Genomic DNA, 24,154 nt, shown 5'->3' on the forward strand with positions numbered 1-24,154 from the left:
TTAAGTTGGCACCAGGAACTCCCCCACATAGGGCCCCTTAGGGACCCACCATGGGCTACAAACCTGGGGGTGTAAGACAGCCCCTACCATACACTGGGTGAGTCGACGAAACTAGAAGGCTTGGTGGAGGACTCGAACACTGGCCTTGTGTGTGCCAGGTCCAAGCCCCCACCATCACTGCTAGCCCGGCGTATAAGTTCTTGCTATTCTGAAATCATTTAACATACTGTCAACAATTCCTTTTCCATTCTTTTAGTACATAAAGGTCACACAACCTTGTAACTAAAGCACAAAAGCATTCAACACATAATAAAAAAAGGAAGCTGAAAAACATGTAAACAAAGAAGTTGGTCCTTTGACCTACATTACATATTTACCCTTGTTGGTCCAAACTCTTATTATTTGCACCAAACATGCCCTCCAAAAGTAAGCTACAACAACAGTTAAGTAAGAAGAACTTATGCATCACAACTAGCCTCTGCCTCCTCCATTTCAATCCCCTCATCTGCAACCCTTTTATCCTTGTACACATACCATTTTGCCCCTACCAAAAAGAAAACCAAATTCAAACCACTCAAGATTGCCACCAGCCAATAGAAATTATAAAGCTTTCCTTGGTTGAGATTATTAGCTAACCATGGACTTTTGTCCCCAATCACCTTGTGCACCATAGAAACCAAGAGAGAGCTGAAGAAAAACCCTAGTGAAAGTGTGCTTAAAAACAGCCCTGTGCTCATGGTCTTCATCCCTTTAGGGCACTCCCTTAGTAAAAAATCAAGCTGCCCAATATAAATGAAGGCCTCGCCTGACCCCACGAAAAAGAATTGTGGGACCAACCAAAATACACTAGGCGGGATCACATCCGCTTTATTGTCCGTCAGATCATGTGATCGTGCAACATGCAGTCGCTTGAGTTCAGTAAGTGCTGCTGCTACCATTGCAAAAATTGACATGACTAGACCAACGCCTAAGCGTTGTAATGGGGTGAGCCCTTGAGGGTTCTTAAGCACCATCCCGGCGATTGGATTGATAACCCGGTCGTAGATCGGGACGGTCAAGAGAATGCTGCCGACTAAGAAAACGGTTAGGGATGCCCGGAATTTGAAATGATTTGCTCATGTGGCGGTCCATGGTGGTAGCTTGTGCTACTGAAAATGTGGTCATTTGGGCATAAACAGTCCATAACATAATAGTGGTGGCCCAGATGGGTAACATTCTAATCACCAATTTTACCTCCTCCGCATCTGTTAAAGTTGAAAGGCTCCATTTATTTACCACAGTGATGGCACTTGACATTTCAGGGCCCTCGATGGCTACTTTGTCCAAGAAACTGCAGAAAACAGAGCCACGAAATTAAGATGTCAATCAGACGGTTATGAATTCATCCCAGTGATATGATCATACAATTATGGAACCACAATAAAGGTGATAAACTGATTTTAAATTCCTTGCTTGTTAAAGTTATAAATGCTAGTTTTCTAATACTACAATAGTCATTGATGACATGAAAATTAATATCCAGAAGGCAAAAAGGTGTCGGAAACTAATTTTGAAAACTAGTAAATTCAATTATGTTCAAGCAATGTTTGGGCTAAAATAAATGCGGGTTTTGCAAAATAGTTTTATTGGGTCCAGAACGTATTCGTATCTAAGGGTAGATGAGCATGATATATTTAGTTGTTCAAAACTGTATCCGAGTGAATTAGAAATTGTTTTCTAAAATAAGATGCTTGATAAGTTTGAAATAACTAAATGGATATGTCGGAATACTTGTCCCGCATTGCTGTCCGGCTCGACTGTCTAGTCTAGTCCGGTCAGCATTCCACCTGTCGGTTTGAATTGGCCTAAACAAACACCACTTCTCCTATAAATACCCACCCATGGGCTACCATCGATTTATTCTTCGAATCTAAAATATCTTCTCTCCTGCTCTCAACTTGAATGCAAGTCAAGTGAATTCAAACCATATGGTCAAATGGTCCTAGCCAAATGAACCCAAGTCTAATAGGTTTGGGCCATGTGGTTAAATGGTTTGTGCCAAATAGTTTGGATTAAGACCAAATCATCATTTTAGTGGTATAGTTGCATTTTGAGTCAAATCAGAGAAAGTAGTACACAGTGTTTTGTTCGCTGGATTCATTGGTTTGTGGTGTTACTACTGGTGGATGGAAAGACCACTGTATGTTAGGAGACAAGTGCTGTGTATTTTTTACACATTCCTGGTTCAGAATAATTTTTATATTTTGAGAATTGAAAATTAAAAAAATTGTACAATTATATTTATAATTGTCAATTTCGAAAAGTGCTTTCTAAAAATTCAGCTAATAATTGTCTTTTATAATTCTATGAAATTAGTTTTTGTTTCCTCGTTTTTAAAAAACTAAAACCAAACACGTTTAAAACAACTTTTATCTTAATTGAATTTTCAAAAAATAATTTTAAAAAATTGTTAAACATAAAAATATTGTACTACCTTTAAATTTCAAGTTCTTAAAAAATTAAAAAAAAATTCACGTTTAGGGTCATAATTTATTATAAGGTCATTTGTTCTTAAACAAAAAGTTCTTCATAGGATATATATGTATATGAAATGAAAGAATACGGACCGGAATTAATTAGAATGGGATAAAATTTGCTTCTTCTTCTTTTGTGCTCCATTTGCAATGTCATCCACGTTGAAGTGAAGGGTGTTGGAAATAGTGATCTAGTTACTATTCGGAAGAGAATAAAAATGAAGGAAAACACTTTTTATTTCACTTGATTTAAAATAGGTACAATACATGGGTTTATATAGGCTTCAAAACATTAATGTAAATGAAAAAAATTAACACCCCACTAACATAACATTTAGTAGGCAAAACTCCCACTAACTCACTAACATGACCATTACTAGTTGTAACTCTCATCCCCCCCACTAACTTAAATAAAAACTCACATAAACATAAAATTAAATATCAAATAAAAAACATCCATAACCTTCAAAGACATTTAAAAAAATAAAGTTTAATTTCTAACACCTTTCCTTAAACTTGATTTTTTTTCAACTCCAAGCAAACTCCTTAACTTGTGAAAATCTGCAAACTTGAGAGGCTTGGTGAAAATATCCGCAACTTGATCTTGTGACTTGATGAACTTGAGCTCCACCTCCTTCTTGGTTATGCATTCTCTAATGAAATGAAATCTTGTATCAATATGTTTGCTTTGTTCATAAAACACTGGATTCTTGGCCAAAGCAATTGCTGATTTGTTGTCCACAAAAATCTCCGTTGACTCTTCTTGTAGCATGTGTAATTCCTTTAACAAATTCCTCAACCAAATTGATTGACAAACATATGAAGTGGCTGCAACATATTCTGCTTCACAAGTTGAGAGGGTGACAATGTGTTACTTCTTTGAACACCATGTAAAAGCAACATTTCCCATGAAAAAACAATAGCTAGAAGTACTTTTTCTATCATCCAAATCTTCGGCCCAATCACTATCAGAATAGCCTACAAGCTTGAAATTATTAGAAAATGAATAGAATAACCCAAAATCAAGGGTACCTTTGATGTAACGAAGAATCCTCTTACCTGCCTTGAAATGAGTTATGGTGGGTCTTTCCATAAACCAACTAACAAGCCCAACCGCAAATAATATGTCCGGCCTTGTGCATGTTAAGTATCTCAAGCTTCCAACAAGACTTTTGAAAAATGTTGGATCCACTGTCTCTCCATCTTCATCTCTTGACAATTTAATTCCAACTTCCATGGGCGTGTTCACCAATTTACAATCTTCCATCTTGAATTTTTTGAGAATTTCCTTAGCATAGCCTTCTTGATGAATGAAAATACCATCTTTCATTTGCTTAACCTCAATGCTAAGATAATAAGCCATGATGCCAATGTCCGTCATCTCGAACTCTCGAGCCATAACCTTCTTGAAATCTTCAAATATTTTTGGATTGTTACCTGTGAAGATTAAATCATCCACATACAAGCAAACAAAAAATATATCTCCATTCTCACTTACTTTGGAGTAAAGAGCATGTTCATATGGGAACTTTAAAAAATTATTGTCTTGAAAATATATGTCAATCCACTTATTCCACGCCCTTAGTGCTTGCTTCAAGCCATATAAAGCCTTCTTCAATTTCAAGACCTTGTTTTCTCGGCCCCTTTACAACATAGCCCATGGGTTGTTGAACATACACCTCTTCTTCAAGAAACCCATTCAAGAAAGCTGATTTCACATCCATTTGGTGGATTCTCCAATTGTTTTGGGCTGCCAAAGAAATTAACAATCTAATTGTTTCCAAACGAGTTACGGGTGCAAATACCTTATCATAGTCAATTCCGAGCTTTTGGTTGTACCCCTTGGTGACCAATCTTGCTTTATATTTCACCATTTGCATTCTTCTTTGCTTTATACAACTATTTGACACCAATTGCCTTTTGTTCTTTTGGAAGTGTAGTAAGCTCCCATGTGTCATTCTTCTCTATTGATTTAATTTCTTCATCCATAGCATTTCTCCATTTTTTGTCTTGTGCCGCCTCTTCAAATCCTACGGGTTCACAATCCGCAAAGAGACAAAAAAGTGTTAGATCACCTAACCTTTCCGTTACCTCATCTGTTTCGTCATATATGTCACGAGGATTCCTTATGCGAAGTGGTGTTGTGTTACTTGAACTTGATGATGATGGAGTTGGTTGAGCTTGAATTGATGGTGGTGGAGGTGATGTTGGGGGAGAAATGGGTTGCTCCATGCTTTCATTTTCTTGCTCCTCATCCGAAATTGGAAAAATATTATAATTTTCATTTGGATTATTCCAATCCCATGTGGCTCCTTCTTTGAATTCAACATCTCTACTAATGGCAATCTTCCCATTGCTTGGATTGTACAACTTGTAACCTTTGAAACTTGCATCATAGCCAATGAACACTATTTTTTCACTTTTGTTGTCTAACTTGGTCCTCCTTTCATCCGGCACGTGCACATGGGCAATGCTCCCAAAAACCCGCAAATGAGAGACACTTGGCTTTCTTCCGCTCCATGTTTCTTGTGGTGTTATGTTTTGCACACTTCTAGTAGGACACCGGTTGGACAAGTACACCGCATAATCAACCGCTTCAGCCCATAATTCTTTAGACATTTCCTTACTTTTCAACATGCTTCAAGCCATATTGAGAATGGTTCTGTTCTTTCTTTCTGCAACTCCATTTTATTAGGCAATCTCGGAACCGTTAAAGGATGGTGAATTCCATTTTCTTCACAAAATTTTTTGACATTATTTGATGTGAATTCACCACCTCTATTGGATCAAAGAGCCTTTACATCATAGCCACTTTGTTTTTCAACAAGTGCTTTAAATTTCTTAAAAATTCCATACATTTTCGATTTTTGTTTTAAAAAATACACCCATATTTTTCGGCTAAAATCATCTATGAATAATAAAAAATAATTATTCTTACCAAATGATGATGGAGAAATTGGACCACAAACATTCGAATGGATAAGTTGTAGTGGCACCGTAGCTCTTGTGGTAGTTTCTTTAGGAAAACTTTTCCTTGATTGCTTTCCAACGAGATATCCTTCATATAATTGATTTGGATTGCTAATGAAAGGCAATCCCTTCACCATCTTCTTTTTGGCCAACAACTCTAATCCTCCAAAATTCAAGTGCCCAAGTCTCAAGTGCCAAAGCCAAGTTAAATCATTAAAACAAGCCTTCAAACATTTAGCCTTGTCGGCTTGAATAATTAGCAAAAACATCCGGTTCTTTGTCATTGGAACCTTGGCAATCAAATTACCCAATGGGTTTCTTATCGAAAGACTACAATCTTTAATGGAAATATTGTAGCCTTTTTCTAAGAGTTGTCCCAAACTCAAAATATTATTCTTTATATTAGGCACATAATAAACATTAGAGATAAATTGATGGTGCCCATTCCTCAAACGAATCAATATTTTACCTTTCCCTCTTATCGGAATTTGTGATAAGTCTCCAAATGTCACCTTGCCATTTATTAATTCATCAATATCAATGAACTTCTCTTTGCTACCCACATATGGTTGCTTGCACCGGTGTCAAGATACTACACATCTTCTTGATCACTCCTTTCACTTTTGTATGCCAACAACAAAGTAGGCTACACTTCTTTATCAACAAAATTAGCTTTTTCTTCAACATCGTTAGCAACATTTCTATATTCCGAAGCATAATGACCATACTTTTGACAATTGTAACATTGAATTTGAGACTTATCATATCTCCTTCCATATGACCTTGAGTAATTTTCTCTACTACGACCTCTTATTTGTTGTGAGTTATGGACTTTTTTTTCATTGTTGGTTGTGTGTTGACCGCTTCTTTCTCCTCTTCCACGGCATCTTCCTTTTCCTCGGCCACGCGCATTTCCACGTCCTCGGCCCCTTTGATTTCCTCCAGGTTTTTCATCTCTTTCGTTTAACAAAAACTTTGTTTGTAGCACTTGCTCCAAAGCTTCTTGTTTCTTCACCACCTTTTCTTCATGAGCTTGCAACGAACCCATGAGTTGAACAACAATCATGGAATCCAAATCATTTGACTCTTCAATGGCTACAACAATGTAGTTGAATTTGGAATCCAGCGACCGAAGGATCTTTTCAACGACCCTTGTATCAGTTATGGTGGTTTCGCCATATCTCCTTAGTTGATTTACAATAGCCAAGACTCTCGAAAAAATAATCTGAAATTGATTCAGATTCCTTCAAATGCAATGCTTCAAATTCATCCCGTAACATTTGGAGGCGAACCTTCTTCACTTTATCAACTTCTTGGAAGGAATTTTGAAGAATCTCCCATAGATGCTTTGCATTTTCTGCACTAGCAACTCTTTGTAGTATTTCATCATCCAAACATTGATGGATGGTCATCACCGCCTTTTGGTTCTTCTTTCTCATAGCTTGTAAAATATCTTTTTCAGCTTGAGACAAAGTTGCCTCATCTTCTGGCTCATCATAACCTTTGGAAAAAACTTCCCACACATCTTGTGCCCCAAAATTGCCTTCATACGGATACACCAATTTTCATAGTTATCTTTGGTGAATCGAGGCATTTGAAATGGAACCGAATTGTTTGCCATTTCTTCTCTCTCTCACAAATTAGCTCTGATACCACTTTGTTGGAAATAGTGGCCTAGTTACATACACAACACTATACTATTTGGAAGAGAATAAAAATGAAGGAAAACACTTTTTATTTCACTTGATTTAAAATAGGTACAATACATGGGTTTATATAGGCTTCAAAATATCAATGTAAATGAAAAATTAACACCCCACTAACATAACATTTAGTAGGCAAAACTTCCACTAACCCACTAACATGACCATTACTAGTTGTAACTCTCATACCCCCCACTAACTCCAATAAAAACTCATATAAACATAAAATTAACATCAAATAAAAAACATTCATAACCTTTAAAGACATTTAAAAAAATCAAGTTTAATTTCTAACAAAGGGAAGTATCAGACAGTGGTTCCAAACGCCTTTTCCTCCATGCTGCCACGAACACGGCGGCGATTTGCGTTAACGGGCTCCCAATAAGTTTCTTGAATCGATACCGCCTAGAGCCAAGCAAAATTGTACAAGCACAAATTTTATAACCCCATTATCTGCCCAAGTTGCTTGTATGTACACTAGTATTGTCACGGCACAAAGTGATCCAATGCATATGAAGAAAAAGAACCAATTAAAGAAAATTGTCATTTGGATCCTTTCATTTTTGTCCGAATCATCAAATTGGTCGGAGCCCAAGCCGGAAACGCTGGATTTGAGGCCGCCGGTGCCAAGGGCATTGAGATAGAGTCCCATATAGAAGACCACTAGCTGCATGCCGCTAGCTGGAGTGCATGACTCGCTGCCAATGGTGCATTTTGGTGGACGAAGATTGGGGATAATAGTCAAAATGGTCAAAATTGTCACACCCTAAACACAAATACAAACATAGCAAGTATAAAATGTCAAGAAACGTGATAAGGTGCTTATCAAACCAATCTTGTATCTTGCATTTTATACAACATTAAAGTGTAGTTTTGTTGATTTTTCTTATTAATTTGTCATCCACCAAAGCATAACATAGAATCTGTAAGAATTTTGGAGTTTGATTGACTATTATTTTGTCATGAAATTTAAAGAAAAATTGAATATCCTTACTCAAAAAATAATTAAATGAGAAGACACTCAATGGGTATCAAATCTTTTGACTCTCCACTTTTGTATGTGAACATAGGGAGCACTTCTGTAAATACCCCTAATTTTAAAAGGATAGTCTTGGTATTTATTTATTTATTTTTATTGTATTTTTTTAATTGTTTAATTGATTATTTGACTAATTATTTATGTGTTTAATTGAATTAAGTGTTACTTGATTAATTAGCTACTTAGCTATGTGTTATTTGTATTTTGTCTAGGTGTTATTTGTATTATTTGTTTAATTAGATTGTGTGCTTAAATGATGTATTTGATTAATTGTAATTAATGGTAAATTAAATGATTAAATGTTTTATTTTATTTTATTTTATGGTTATAGTTAGTGGTAATGGGCTAACTAATTGGGTCCCATGAACTACTTGGATAGGAGGTTGGATGGGTATGGATAATTACCCATGGATAGTTGTATGTATATATATATAGATATATATGTATATACATTTATATAAAAAGGAAAGTAATTTATTAATATTATAGTAACTTTAGTATTAATAAATAATCTGATGTATATATTTTATATATTTATATAATAAGGATATACATATATTTTATACGTAACATGTTTTAAGTTACTTTTTTAATATTATGGTAACTTTAGTATGAATAAATAATTTGATGTATATATTTTATTTATTTAATGAGGATACAGATAGATTATATACGTAACATGTTTTAAGTTACTTTTTAATATTATTGTAACTTTAGTATAAATAAATAATCTGATGTATATATTTTATTTATTTAATGAAGATATAGATTGATTATATACGTAACATGTTTTAAGTTACCTTTTAATATTATGGTAACTTTAGTATTAATAAATAATCTAATGTATATATTTTATTTAATTAATAAGGATATACATAGATATATACGTAACATATTTTAAGTTACCTTTTTAATATTTTTATTTTTCTTTATTAAGTTGACTTGGATTGGAAAAAGGAATAAGGGTTATTATTTAGCCTGTAAATACACAACTATAGGTTGAAAAAGGAGTGAAAATATATCACGTAATATATTCTAGAGAGAGAGTTAGAGAGAGAAGGAGAAAGAGGAAGGAATGAGGAGAAAACCCTTTAGACAGAAGATCAAGGAAGAAGAAGTTTAACTTTCAGTCCGAAAGTTTAAGGCAAGTTCTTCTTCTATCTCTTTCCCTTTGATTCGTGTTTCTGTACATGCCTAGGAAATTCCAGAATTTATTAAACACATAAAATTAAATAATTATGCATGTTTAATTGGGTTAGAATATAAGTTTTATGAAATTGGTTTATATCTGTTCTTGTGTTCTGAATTGATAAAATGCATGATTTTGATTTGATTTCTTATGTGAATTTTTACATGTTTAAATTATGTATTTTTCATATCTGTGGAATGATGGAACGTAGAAACATACCTAAGATTCCTGAACATTAAATAGGGATTAGGTTTGGGTTTTAATAAATTTAAATAAACTCAATCATAATGATGCTTGCTATTTGAATGTTTTAAACAAATGAATGGATTTAATCTTTTAAAATATTTTAGCAATTGAGATTAAATGTATAGGATGAATTTGATATGGAGAATCCTTATTTAACGGTATAATAAAATATCATCATGTATAAGATTCAGTTTGTGTAGGACATATGATATAGGAAGTTTAAAGAAATAATAAGTCATTCCTATTATGTGATAACTTGATATCATATTTATCATAGTTATTTATGGAATGTTTGATGTATTTCCTTAATTGTTACATCAATTGTTGGATTGTGTGGTTTAATGCACCGGTATGGGACGGTGGCATTCTAGGGATGGATTAACTTATTATTTAAGTCCTACCTATTTTATATAAGGGAATGGATTAACTAAAATGTTAAGTCCTACTTATATTTAAGTCAGGTCAGCTGAATAAGTTGAATGACTTATGGAGGATTAATTTATTATATAAGGGAATGGATTAACTAAAATGTTAAGTCCTACTTATATTCAAGTCAGGTCAGCTGAACAAGTTGAATGACTTATAGAGGATTAATTTATACTGAATAAGATGGTTACTAGATTATATATATATAAGTATGGTGCAATGATATGAGCTTGAGTCTCAGGATCAGTGGTTAGGGTGCGTATATCGCCAGGGATGTGTAGGTAGATATAGTGTAGTTGTGTACCCTGGTAGGTCTAGGTACTCATGCCCACTATATATACGTTTTGTATGTCGCCTACTATTCAGGTTGAGACAACCCTATAGTCTAGTGAGGTTCCTTTAGTGTGTATATATATATATACGGACTACTAGTTACTGTTGGATTGACTAGGATATATACGTGTATCGGATCTCTGCTTGGACTGTAGTAGAGTAGAACTTGTTTGTGGGCCTGACCCACCATTATTTTTCAGGTGTTCGTCAGAAGTAAAGGTTGTTCGTGCTGAGCGGGTATCAGTCTACTTCATTCTTCCGATGTTACATAAGAGTTCCTTTATAATTAGTTTCCTGATTTAGACAGTTATTACTGTCATTTGTTTAGTTTGGATTTTCTAGGGGTCCACGCAGTATGGATTCCCGAGTTGTATTTTAGAGGATCAGTTGTATCAGAAGAGTTTATTAATTAATGGAAATATATTCTGAGGTTTATTATTAGATTATCATTTTAGTTTCTTATCAGCATTTTATTTATTCTTCTTTATTCTTTTGTACTCTGTGTTCGTTTATTATCAATTTGTTTTGATATCCTCGGGTATTCGGGCGTGGGCCTGGCCAACCCGCATTCGGAAATTCGGGGGTATCACAACTTCAGCCAAGGATGATCTAGCTCTCTACTTAAAAGGACCAACTCAGTTTGGTAGTATTATGCTGACTGGACTGGCGACTTATTTTTTTATTATAGAAAAATTTCAAAACACCAAAGAGCTTGCAACGATTCTTAAACAAAATAATAATTCTTTATTAAGCGTGCTCGCCACAAGCCTCGCTACGTGTAGCATGCCAGCAAAAAATAAAAAATAAAAAAAATAAAATTATGTTGGGCTTATCATGTGGCCTAACCCACACTAAGACACAAGTCTTGTTATATTTCCTTTTAGGAACGGACTTATTTAAGGCCCTACCAAATTTTTTTATTTATTTATGAAATTATCAATATTTTTTGGTTAAAATCTTAAAAATTCTGTCACTAAATTTTGATAATATCTCACTATATATTATTCTTGTTCAAGTCCGTCCCTTTATACAGTTTTATACATTTGTCACTGTCCTCTTGCCACTTTTGGTTGCATACCCAATGGTCCAAATAGATCTTTCTTAATGTTGCATTTGAAACAATGAATTCGTGCCTTCAAATGGAATTTGAAATTTTTTTGTTCAGGCTTTGAATTAAATTTACTCAAATTTCAAACATAATTTAAATGAATTTGTCTAATTTTAATTCTAAAATAAAGAGGTAGACTTTGATTATTTCCATATGAGTTCACATTGATTGAAAGAAAAGAGATTGAATCAAAGTAATGAAGTACTTGTTGGAGTTGCACTACACAATCAACCGGATTTGATATCAGTTGTTGTGGCGGAAACGCAAAATAAACAATACTATTCAAGGAATAAACAAGCAATCACGAAAAATAAAAAAATCATACACAAGAACACAAGATATACATGGTTCACCTAAATCTTAGGGTTACGTCCATGGAGCACACCGAACAAATTCACTATGAAGAAGACAAAGAATTACAATGGAGAATTCTCTCTCAATTGTTCTCTTTTGTATTGGCACAAATTTATCTCTAATTTTCACATCCACTAAAATCATGTTAGAGTTGATATTTATTGAGTCCCAAACTTGTCCTACAAGAACTTTCCTTTTGTAGAATCCAAAACCAATAAGGAAGTTAAATTAGATAGGGAAACTGAATTTTCCTTAAACCAATATGGAAGTTAAAACAGATCAGGAAACTGAATTTTTTTCTAAAATTCAGCAGTGTTGAAGTTTCCATATAATTAAACATTCCTAAAAATTAATCAGACTTCACAAAACACAGCAATCTCCCACTTGGAGGCTGGAGCACTTGTAAACCCATTCCATCTTCTTCTCATGCATGTCTCATACATGTCGGTGCGCTTCTTTCTGCCTTCAAGCTAGAAGACCGACTGAAGTTGCGCACAACTTTAGTTTTTCCGTGGTTATTGTCTTGGTCAACATGTCAGCTGGATTCTTGGTACCAAGTATTTTCTCAAGTGTCAACACCCCATTTTCTAACAAAGATCTGATAAAGTGATACTGAAGTCCTATATGCTTGGTCTTTGAATGAAATGTTGAATTCTTTGCCAGATGTATCGCACTCTGACTATCACTGTGCAAAACATTATTCACCTGTTCGAATCCCAACTCTGTCAACAAACCTTGTAACCAAATTATCTCCTTGCTGGCCTCTGTCATTGCCATATACTCTGCCTCTGTAGTAGATAATGCTACAATCCTCTGTATTTGCGAAACCCAATTAACTGCAGTTTTACCCACCCAGTAGTACTTCTTCTGTGGTCCACCTCACCAGCAAAGTCTGAATCTACATAACCATGTAGTTTCACTTCGCCCCTTTTGAAACATAAGCATCTGTCTGTGGTACCCCATAGATATCTCAATATCCACTTCACTGCTTCCCAGGGTAGCTTGCTCGGATCCATCATGAACCTACTTACTGCTCCCACTGCATATGCAATATCTAATCTTGTGCACATCATGGCATTCATCAAACTTCCAATGGCTAAGGCATATGGAATTTTAGCCATGAAGTTTTTTTCATCTTCTGTCTTCGGACATTGATCTTGAGATAAGCGGAAATGATTATCTAAGGGAGTACTCACTGCCTTAGCATTATTTATGTTGAACCTCTTCAGAATCCGTTCAACTTACTCAGACTGAGACAACTTCAAAGTACCTTTCTGTTTGTCTCTGCTAATCCTCATCCCAAGAATCTATTTCGCTTCACCAAGATCCTTCATCTCGAATTCACTTGACAACTGCTTCTTCAATTTGCTGATTTCTTCAAAATCAGAACCTGCCACTAACATGTCATCAACATAAAGTAAAAGGATAATAAAACTTGACTTAAACCTCTTGAAGTAGCAGCAATGGTTAGCGTTGCACTTGTTGTAACCATGTTGCTTCATAAAACTATCAAACTTCTTGTACTACTGCCTCGGGGCTTGCTTCAAACCATACAAGCTTTTCTTCAACTTGCACACTAGTTTCTTTTTCCCTTTGACTTAGAACCTTCGGTTGTTGCATGTAAATCTCCTCCTTTAGGTTACTATAGAGGAAAATAGTTTGACATCTAACTGCTCAAGGTGCAACCCCTCTGCTGTAACAATGCTAAGAACTGACCAAATGGTACTCAGTTTCACAACCGGGGAAAAAATGTCTGTTTAGTCAATGCCTTACTTTTTTCTGAAAGCCTTTGACCACCAATCTCGCCTTGTATCTCTTGGAACCATCATGTTCCTCTTTCACCTTGTACACCCATTTGTTGTGAAAAACTTTCTTCCCCTTGGGCAACTTGGCTAGTTCCCATGTTTTGTTAAAGATAAGGGACTTCATCTCATCTTCCATTATAAGCTCCCACTTGCTAGCCTCTTCAACTTGACATGCTTTATCATAGCATTCAGGCACACCATCATTTGTGAGCAACATATAATCTAAATATTTCCTATTCGGTACATGAGGTCTCGTAGACCTTTTGAGTGCAGGCATAAGAGTTGGAATTTGCGGTGAACTATGCTCTATGAGTTCTGGCAAAGAACCTTCATCTGTCTGCTCCACGTCAATGCTCTCTGGATCATTATCCAACTCAACAAACTCAGGCTTACTCTGTACATGACTAGTTAACTGTGCTGCATCTCTATCCTTGTACATCACCTTCTCGTTGAAAATCACATCTCTATTTCTGATGATTTTCTTGTTCTGATTATCCCAAAGTCGATAACCAAACTTATTTCCGCCATACCCAATGAAGATGCATTTTAGTGACTTGGGGTCAAGCTTTCCCCTAGCATGGTTACTAATATGTGCATATGCAATACAACCAAAAACTTTCAACCATGAAAGATTTACCTCTTTGCCACTCCATACCTCTTCTGGTATTCAATGCTCTAAAGATATGATACCTCTCGATTCTAGAGCCACGGGTGATCAAGTCCGAGCACAGATTCGAGGGATACCAAACAATTAATATATAAATAAACACAGAATACTAAAATGAAATAAGAATAAAATAATAAGCTGAAAAGATCTCTAATTATAAAATCCTCAAAAGTCATTATTGTTAAAACCCAATAATCCAAAAACCTCCATTAATTTAACAACTCGAGAATCCATCAAGTGGAACCCTATCAAAATCCCAAACTGAAAAGGAAATAATTGAAACAAAATAAAAAAGCTAAACATGGAAAGTAATCCTACGTAGTTGGAGGAATGAGTGTCTGTATCTGCTCTGCACGACCAAGCTTTAACCGTAGAACTGACGAACACCTGAAAAATAAAAGAGTGGGTCAGGCCCACATGCAAGTCCTATCCTACTACGATTCATACAGAAACCCGATACGCAGATACATTCTAGATAGCCCAACAATAACTAAAATAGTCCATATATGTATAAGTACACACTATAGGACGCTCACTAACCCAATAGGTCTGTCTTAGCCTGAGTAGAGATACCATGCAAATCGCACATAACGTGGTCATGTGTACCTAGACCTACCAGGGAACAGCAACTATATCTAGTTATCCATCCTAGATAATATACGTATTGTAATACCCTTAGTTTTCAAAAGGATAAAATGAGAATTTAATTTTAAATTTTTATTTTTATTTTTAATTATATGATTTAGTTGTTTAAATTAATTGTTTTATTTGGCGAAATTATTTTATATGTATTTGCTTAATTGCGTAATTATTGTTTATGTGTTTAATTTAATTGTTGAATTTAAATTGTTTTAATTTAATTATTTGATTAGTTTGTGGTTTTATCTGTAATTGTTTTATTTGTGAGTTAATTTAGTTATTTGATTAATTTGTGGTTTAAATGAATTATTCATTTTATTTAGCTGTATATTCTGTAGGTTTAGGGTTTTCTTTTAGGAGGATTAGTTAGCCGTCATATAACTAGTCGTGGAATTAGGATTAGGGTTGTAACAGAGCCTATATATATAAGTGGTGTGTCTGCAAGGGGGGTTTGAAAACAAAAACTCTTTTCCCTGTAACCAGAGAAAGAGAGAAACAGAGAGGTTGAGGGGAAAACATGAAAAGAGAACTGGGAAAGGCTTTCAGCTATGGAACTGAAGGTCGTATATTTACTATGAGATAGAACTGGAGCAGTGATTAGAGAAAGGAACAGTCTTGGAGAAATTCTGAAACTTAGAGACGACGATGAAGGTTTCAAACCGGAATCTTAAGGCAAGTTTCATTCTATTCCTTTCCTGTAAACTTGTATTCTGTGCATTCTTTATAGTCTCCAAGGATTAATGCAACTGTTAAAACATGGTGGTTGATGCATATTATTCCAGACTGTAATCTGTATTTGTTTAAAAGTACTGAAATTGGTTTTTGCATAAAACGGTGTTGATTATGGTTTTAAACTTTTGTAAATTAATTTGTAAGGGAATCCAAGGAGTTTATAGGATTGTTTAGACTATAATTTAACATTAAAAACTTTAAAATAGAATGTTGATACATGTTTCAGACTTTAAACTGTTCGTATGCTTAGTTAAACTGAAGTTGGTTTTTCTTGCATAAACTGTTGGGTGTTGTTTTAGTTTTTTTGTCAATCAGTTCACATTGGAATAGGAGGAGTCTCTAGGGATTTAAGAACTTTAATTGAACTTTAATAATCCTAAAAAAGGTTTGGAATAGGACACTGGACTTCGCCGGAAACACAGAAGGTAACCGGACGAAGCAGAGAAGAGGTCTAGAGTAGAGAAGGTTCTCAAAAGGGGGAGAGCCGGCTCTCCCAAGGAGAGAGCTGGCTCTAGGCAAGGAGAATAGGCTCCCCTTGTGGGAGAGCTAGCTCTAGGTATTTTAGATCCTTCTCCAGTTTTTTTAGAGAAGGCTCTGTGATTTTGTGCAATACAGAAGCTTAATTACGCACTGTTTGGTTCAAACTAGCTTAGTTTCAGCTGTGTTTAGGTTATTGTGATGATTTTAAATATTAATTCATGGAGTATTAAAGCCCTAGGATGCATTAATTTATTTATATACTAATGTTTAAACTATAGAAAAATCTAAAGCAAGTCGCAAGCTGTTTACGGACTTAACAGACCGGAAGGATTTAATTGTGCAAACTGTGTCTAGAAATTAAAAAGGGTTGGAACATGGACTCCAAATAATATTACCATGCTATATTAGAGCCACATATAATAAATTAAGGCCTTAGTACCCGTGGATTTTACCGTAGGAAAGTATATAACGGTACAGGCGGTTAACGGATGGAAGGAGTTTATTTGTCTAGTTTAATTTTAGCAATTTAATGGAATATGTACATATTTATAAATCTTATTTTGGTTGCATGCTAGGATCTAACTAACAAGTTTGATCTATGCATACCTTGGATGTTAATTGTTGAAAAACTAAATTCTTTTCTACAATACATGGATGTGAGCTTGGGTTATAATTGCTGTAATATTACGCACTTCCCCGAAATTATTGGATTTTGGTTTGGACTCAAATTGCTGAACTATTACTTAAGTTCTGTCAATCTAATTGGATATTGGCTTGGAATTAATTACGGAATTAGTTATATATTTTCTGTCAATTATTTTGATGGATGCTGAACTTTAATTTGATGAACTATTAAATTTTGTCTTGTTAAGTTACGTGAACGGATTCTGGATTTGTAGTTGATGAACTGTTTAAAATTTTCATTTATCAACTACTTGGATATGTGGACATTATTTGATGAACTGCTTAAAATGTTGTATCATTTACGGATCATTTGCATGATATACACCGGTATGGGACAGTGGTATACGGAGGGACGGATTAGATTAAAATGCTAATCCCTACCCATTCATACATACGGAATGGATTAACTAAAACAGTTAAATCCTACATGGATGCATGTCTTGTCAACTAAAACAGTTGAATGACATAATGGATAATTAATTTATTTTTCTGCACTAGGAAGGAATTTATATATATACTTATGGTACTGTGGTACAAGTTTGAGTCTCCTGATAATAGTTAGGGTGCGTATATCGCTTAGATGGATAATTAGACCTAATGATGTTCCGTGGTAGGTCTAGGTGTGCATGGCTACGCTACGGCGTTTTGCGTGTTACCTTCTACTCAAGTGTGATGACTATAGGTTAGTGAATATCCTATAGTGTGTATCTACATCTATATGGATTATTTTAGATATTGCCGAACTATCTAGGATGTATCTGCGTATTGGGTTTATGTATTAATTGTGGTAGAATGGAACTTGCTTGTGGGCCTAACCCACTCTTATTTTTCAGGTGTTCGTCAGTACCAGGCTTAGAGCTTGATCATGTTGATGCAGATACAGACACTCACTCTTCCGACTACATTGGATTTTCTTGCTTATTTTAGTTTTGGATTTAAATTATGTAATCTTAGTTATCATTTGGGATTATTAAGGGTCCACTAGATGGATTCTTGAGTTGTACGGATTGGAAAGGATTTAAATAGGATTAATTTATTATTTAAAATTTGAGGAGTTTAATTTTAGTTTTCTTTCAGTACATTATTATTTTAATCTGAATTCGATTTTATTCCTGCTTGTTTACATATTGATTGTCTGGTATCCCTCGGATCTGTGCTCGGATTTGATCACCCGTGGCTCTAGAATCGAGGGGTATCAGAGTTGGTACCAGAGCACTCCAAGTTCTAGTGTCCTTAGGAGTGTTTTTCGTTAAGAAGTCTTCCGCGTTGCGTCTCTTAAAAACTTAGATCCATATTAGGATTCGTGGTACTCTTTTACGGTTCGTTAGGAGGAGTAACTAATGTCAATGATATTCCATAATTATGGAATGGTTGACACTAGAAGGAGGATGGGGTCTAAGGCGACAGCGAATCAGACCCGACGGAGTAGAGGAGTATGTTATCGAGTTCTCTATCAGAAACAGAACTTGGGATCTGTAATACCCCTAGTTTTGAAAGGGAAATAATTAGAATTTTATTATTTATTTTATTTTTTTCAGTATTTTTAGGTGCTTATGTGGCTATGTGTGACATTTGAATTACGTGATGTGTTTTTTAAAATTAATTAATTATTGATTTGCATTTATTAATTGATTTTTGAATTTAACTGATGTACGTGTTTTGTGTGACTTATTTGTCTTATTGTGTGCTATTTAAATTGTTAATTGTGGTATTCTCTTTAAATTTCACTGTTGTAAGATTAGGTTATTAAATTAGGTTAGGGTTTAGCTATTTAATACATCTCACTTATGTAGCCGACATGTTTATATCATAGGTTGGTTTATGGGCCGGGTAAGTTAGTTAGGGTTTAATTGAACCTAGGATTATTTAGCCTATAAATATATGATTAAGGTTCTGCCTAGGATTTTAGAACCCTGTTCACGTTGGTGGACGTTGGTGGAGGCAGAGGGAGACTAGAAAGGGCAAACAGAGTGTTCATCGGGGAATTTAGGAAGACGTCGGTGTAAGGCAAGTTATAATCCTAACTCTATCCCATTGACTTGTATTCTTTCCATATCTAATTCAACTCTAGGATTAAATAAGAATCGAACTTAAACTGGATTATATGTCTTTGTATTTTTCACTGAAGATAGCCATGAGTATACTGCTTGTTTTATGATCTTTCGTGTTTAACTCATAAACTAATTCACAGAACTGGATGTATAATGCATGTGAATGGATATAAACAGAGTTAAATTAGCTTGTAATATCAGAAGTTATTAATTTGGTTTGCGTGTTTAGGTTCGTCGATAACGATATATGGTTGAATGTTCGTTTTTGTTTATCTTAAATTCTTTCTTGTAGAACTTTGTTCTAATTAGAGTGGATCTAGGATTAATGGTTTTTACACTATCTGGGACATTAAAACTAAATTTTAATCAGTAGAAATCATTGGAGTTAAGGACTGATCAAACTAGACATCACCGGAGAAGATGTAGTTGAAGAAAAGAAGCAGAGAGGAGAGGAGGAAGTTGGAGGCGGCTCCAGCTCAAAGTTGTTTGGAGGTGGCTCTAAGTGAGTTGGAGCCGGCTCCTTCAAGGTTTTCCCAGTTTTTGATGTTTCGGCGACTGTTTGGCTACGAGGGTTGGATTTTGGAGATTTCAGATCCTGTTAGAATGTATAAATGGGGTTTTTAGTAAGTTCTAATGCCATATAAAAGTTTCCAAGGGTCGGTTAACATGGATTAAAAACACTGATGTTTATAGTAAAACAATGCATAAATTATTGATGCAAATCTGGTTACCGTTTTTGGAGATGTAGAGGTTTAATTGACTATGATCTAATTTAGCAGATTACTATGGATGGTAGCACCATGTTGATCATGGAACAGGGGAAGGAACAAGTATGCTTAAGCTTTAATTATTGCTAGCTACGGATTAACTGACGTATAGAATTTAACTTGCTTTAGTTAGTGTTGGTTTAGTATAAAAGGAAGCATGTGAATTGGTATATTCTGTTGTGCTATTTTGGGAATTAAATTGATATTTATATGTATGACATGTATGATCAATTATTGGAACTTAGTTACTCTGTTATGCTTAATGGGAACTTAGTTGCTAAATATACAGTATTGTGTCTTATAAACTTACTGAATATCTTGGAATGGTTTAAAGTGAGCATGTTAATTCTGATAATATTGTTATTATGCTCATAGTGAATTACAGAACGAATTATACCTGTTCTCCATGTTTTAATCTTATTGGGGAATTATGTATTGGTAGAACAGAGTAAGCATGTTATACACATATATTGGTTATACATGTGATAGACTCTTGTTATTTTTGTTATGGATTAGTTGGTATTTACATATATATATTTGTATTTTCATCTACTGGATGGATGGATTGTATGCACCGGTATGGGACGATGGCATACTAGGGATGGATTAGTAAAACACTAAATCCTACCTATTTTGGAATGAGTTGGATTAACTATAAAAAGTTAAGTCCTACTTATATGGATATCTATGCACCGGTATGGGACGGTGGCATACTAGGGATGGCTCAGTTCAAAACACTGAAACCTACCTATATTGGGGATGGATTAGTTTAAACATTAAGTCCTACCTATATTGAAATAAGATGGATTAACTACAAAAGTTAAGTCCTACTTATAAATAAGTGTCAGGTCAATAAACTTTTTGAATGACACACCTGGAACGGACTTTATATATTTATATTATGGTACCGCGATATGAGCTTGAGTCTCAGAGTCGACGGTTAGGGAGCGTATATGCAGTAAGATGCATAGCTGGCTATGATGGTTAAATGTGTACCCTGCTAGACCTAGGTAGTCATGCCCACCTCATGTGCGTTTTGCGTGATGCCTACTAGTCAGGTTAAGACAGGCCTGTAGTCCAGTGAGAGTCCTGTAGTGTGAATATAAATATAAATATATATATATATATATATATATATATATATATATATATATATCTACGGACTATTTAGTTATTGTTGAGTTGGTTAGAATGTATATGCGTATCGAGTCTCTGCTTAGATTGTAGTAGGTTAAAACTTATTCGTGGGCCTGACCCACCTTTATTTTTCAGGTACTTGTCAGTTCTAGACTTAGACTTGATCGTGCTTAGCGGAGACTATTACTCACTCTTCCGACGACGTAGGACTTTTCTCCATGGTTTACTCTAGATGTTCTTTAAGTAGCTTTCATTTCAGCTTGGATTATTATTAGGGGTCTATTAGAGATGGATTCCCGAGTTGTATTAGAATTGGAGAAGTTGGATGTATCAAACTAATTATTTATTTATAAAATTTTATCTTGAGGTTTTCAGCTTTGGTTTATCATTCTAGTTTTTTTTCAGCAATTTATTCCTATTTTCTTAATTATATTTTGTGTTCATTTATTGCTAATTTGTTTGATATCCTCGGGTAATTGGGCGTGGGCCTGGCCAACCCACATCTGGAAATCCGGGGGTATCACAGGATTGAAGGTTTAGTTCCGGGTAGCGCTACTTTTAGAAGAATAAGCCAAGAAGGGATATAGAGGTGCGTGTTAGGTCATCGCATAAAGGGACCAACACGATTTTAGTTGATCTCATAAAGGAGGCAACCAAGGAGTAGGTGTCCGAAGAGGTTTCTAGTGGAGGAGATTTCAATATACCCAAGAAAGAGAGTATTGAATCTTGGAAATCAAGGATCGCGCGAGGGTGATCTCGTTCGCTAATAGTATAGTGAACGATACTAGTAGGGTTGGTGGGGATCGACCTACATATAGTTAAACCGTTCATAGTACCTTTAAAAGAGGTAGGTTAAATGTTCTCCAGGAGATTAGGATCAGATGGAGTTTTTCTCAGAATGAAGCGATGATTTTATATCACGTTCCGAGGAGTATGGGGATTAGGTTGGGATGTTCTAAGTTACTTTACAAAGCTACAGTAGACGGTTTGCATTCCGTGGATAAGGAGGCTGAAGGTTGAGACTTTGGAATTTGCTGAAGCAAATAGATTTTGTTTTGAGCTACGATTTGAGCTTATGTTTCGAGGTTGGATGATTTCCTCTGAAACTGTAAAAAAGGAGATTATGAACCAATCAGGTAAAGTTGATTTCTAAAAGAGATTTTCCTTGCTAGGAAGAACGATGTTTTACGTAGGGTTCTATTGTGTTTTATCGTGTTTTATTGTATGTGCATTATGTGTTTCATTTTCGTTAATTATTCAGGATTGGGAATGCAGTTTAGTTGGGGACGCAGGTGTGTGATCAGCCAACTACCATTTTGGATGAATAGCGTTAATTATGCTAGGATTTTGGGCATGGGGCCAAGGATTTGGTAAGTATACCTACCCTTAGCCAATCTAGTGAACTTAGATATGCGTAGTTATAGTACGCTTTCAGGATGGGATAAGTAAATTGGCTGTTCGAGTCAAATGATATAGATTCATTTGATAAATTGTAACGTCACGATGGTTTATCGGAGGAAACAACTTGGCTGAATATCTTCTCGAAAATTTTAAAAGAGGTAGTCCCAAGTCAGTAGGAGGATTTTGGTATTGGTTTAAGTACTTGTGGGAATGACACCGATTGAGGATAGTAGATGGATTAACTATTCGTCAGTCTATCCTTAATCAAGAATCTGGTTCATAAGGGTATGTTGTTAGGAGGAGTTACCGGAGTTGCTTATCAAGGATGAAGCAAAGTCTCTTCATTGGCATAAATACTATGGAAATTTTTTTTTAGGTCACAGTTCGCAACAAATAGTTGTTGCTCGGGAATTATTGACGATTTGGAGGATGAAAAGATTCCATATTCCTTTGAAGTTAGACAAGAAGTCTAACAGACACTTACATGTGTTAGGGAAGTAGGATGTCAAAGACTTGAAGGTGAGATTAAACATCTAAATATGGAAGCTGGTGCCACTAAACTAAAGATACTATCGTTAGACAAGTTGGAAGGGGGATGTACGGACTGAGATTCACAACTCTTGGTTTTGTTTGTCGTGGAAGAAACATGATGCTTCACAAAGGGAAGCAAATGTTTGGAGGGCAGGTAGGAGGGGGGACATAGTGGTTTGTCTCAAAGTCTGATATCTAGTGGATAATCTAAATGGACCGTCAGAGATCATTAGATCCTTACAGCCACTTCTCATACTAGAGCGGGACTGACGGAGTAGTTTCGACGGATCTAGATGAGAGATTGCTGATTCTACACAAGGGTCAGGATTCTGGTTGACTGATACAATTAAACCAGCTTTATGTTGTCTATTTTGGAACTGGTAAGATATCAGTTCCTACGAATAGCACGGATCACTAGATGGCTGAGATGGATAGGTGTGGTGGTTCATACTTTGCATTAAGTTTCGTCTAGTGGAGGTAATAGGGAGAATGATGGTTTTGCTAACTGAGATGATAATTGAACTTTCGGTGATTATTGCACAATCCATTGCAGTTTAGCATGTGGGAAAAAATAACACTTGTTGTTACCAGGGAAATGGAGGCGGTCAACTTGGCATATTCGAGCTGACCCCACGGGAGGTAATACCTTACTCAGATGAGTTTAGGGTACTGAAGGAGGATTGGTAGTTGTATTTTTGATTCTAGGAAGGTCGAAGTGACTGAGATGTAAAATTCATAAATTTTTACGGTGCAGTCAAATGGATAGGAGTTACAGCACGACTTATCAGGTTTGTCTTAGTGAGCCGGTATGGATGGAGACATGTATATCACTGTCTTTAAGTGTCACCTGCTAACAAGGTGGAAAATTGAGGCTTGGATATCATTTGAGGTTTTAGCCATTTCCTATATCAACATGGAAGTAGGACTACTCAGGAGTGGATGGTTGGTGGAAAGTACCGACATTGGTTAGAATTTTAAATCCATATGGATTAACAGTTGTGGATAAGCAAGTTCGATGGTGGACATCACTGTTAGTGGTGTTTATTTTGGCGTGTTATGTCAGTTCTACATTGTACTAATAACGGAGTTATAGTAGGTGGTTATCTCTTATAGGGGTTAAACACTGCTTTGTCAACGGAGCTTTTCAGTTATTTTCTGTGCTACTGTTGGCCCAAGGAGGTTAGTGCGACCAAGGTTGGGATTTTGGATACTATGTAGTGAAGATCTCGCAGGTTGGTCTGGCATGGAAGCGAGGTTATATGATACGACCTTGCCTTTATTTAAGGATACATCGAAGATAACAAAAAAAAAAAGAAAAAAAAAAACTCTCTTATGGTAATGATTGTGTGCGGTTTGGAGGCGGCGGTCGGATTTTGTAG

General features: G+C 35.5%; 1 pseudogene; it reads right to left on the bottom strand.

Moving 5' to 3' along the window:
- Window positions 1-458: 458 nt before the first annotated feature.
- The window catches only part of LOC132305388 (protein NRT1/ PTR FAMILY 6.3-like), a 48,427-nt pseudogene continuing 24,731 nt past the window's right edge, over window positions 459-24,154 (bottom strand).

Source organism: Cornus florida, unplaced genomic scaffold (assembly GCF_030987335.1).
Source record: "Cornus florida cultivar Cherokee Brave unplaced genomic scaffold, ASM3098733v1 CherokeeBrave_3.0.0_Hap2_Chr04, whole genome shotgun sequence".
Lineage (NCBI taxonomy): Eukaryota > Viridiplantae > Streptophyta > Magnoliopsida > Cornales > Cornaceae > Cornus > Cornus florida.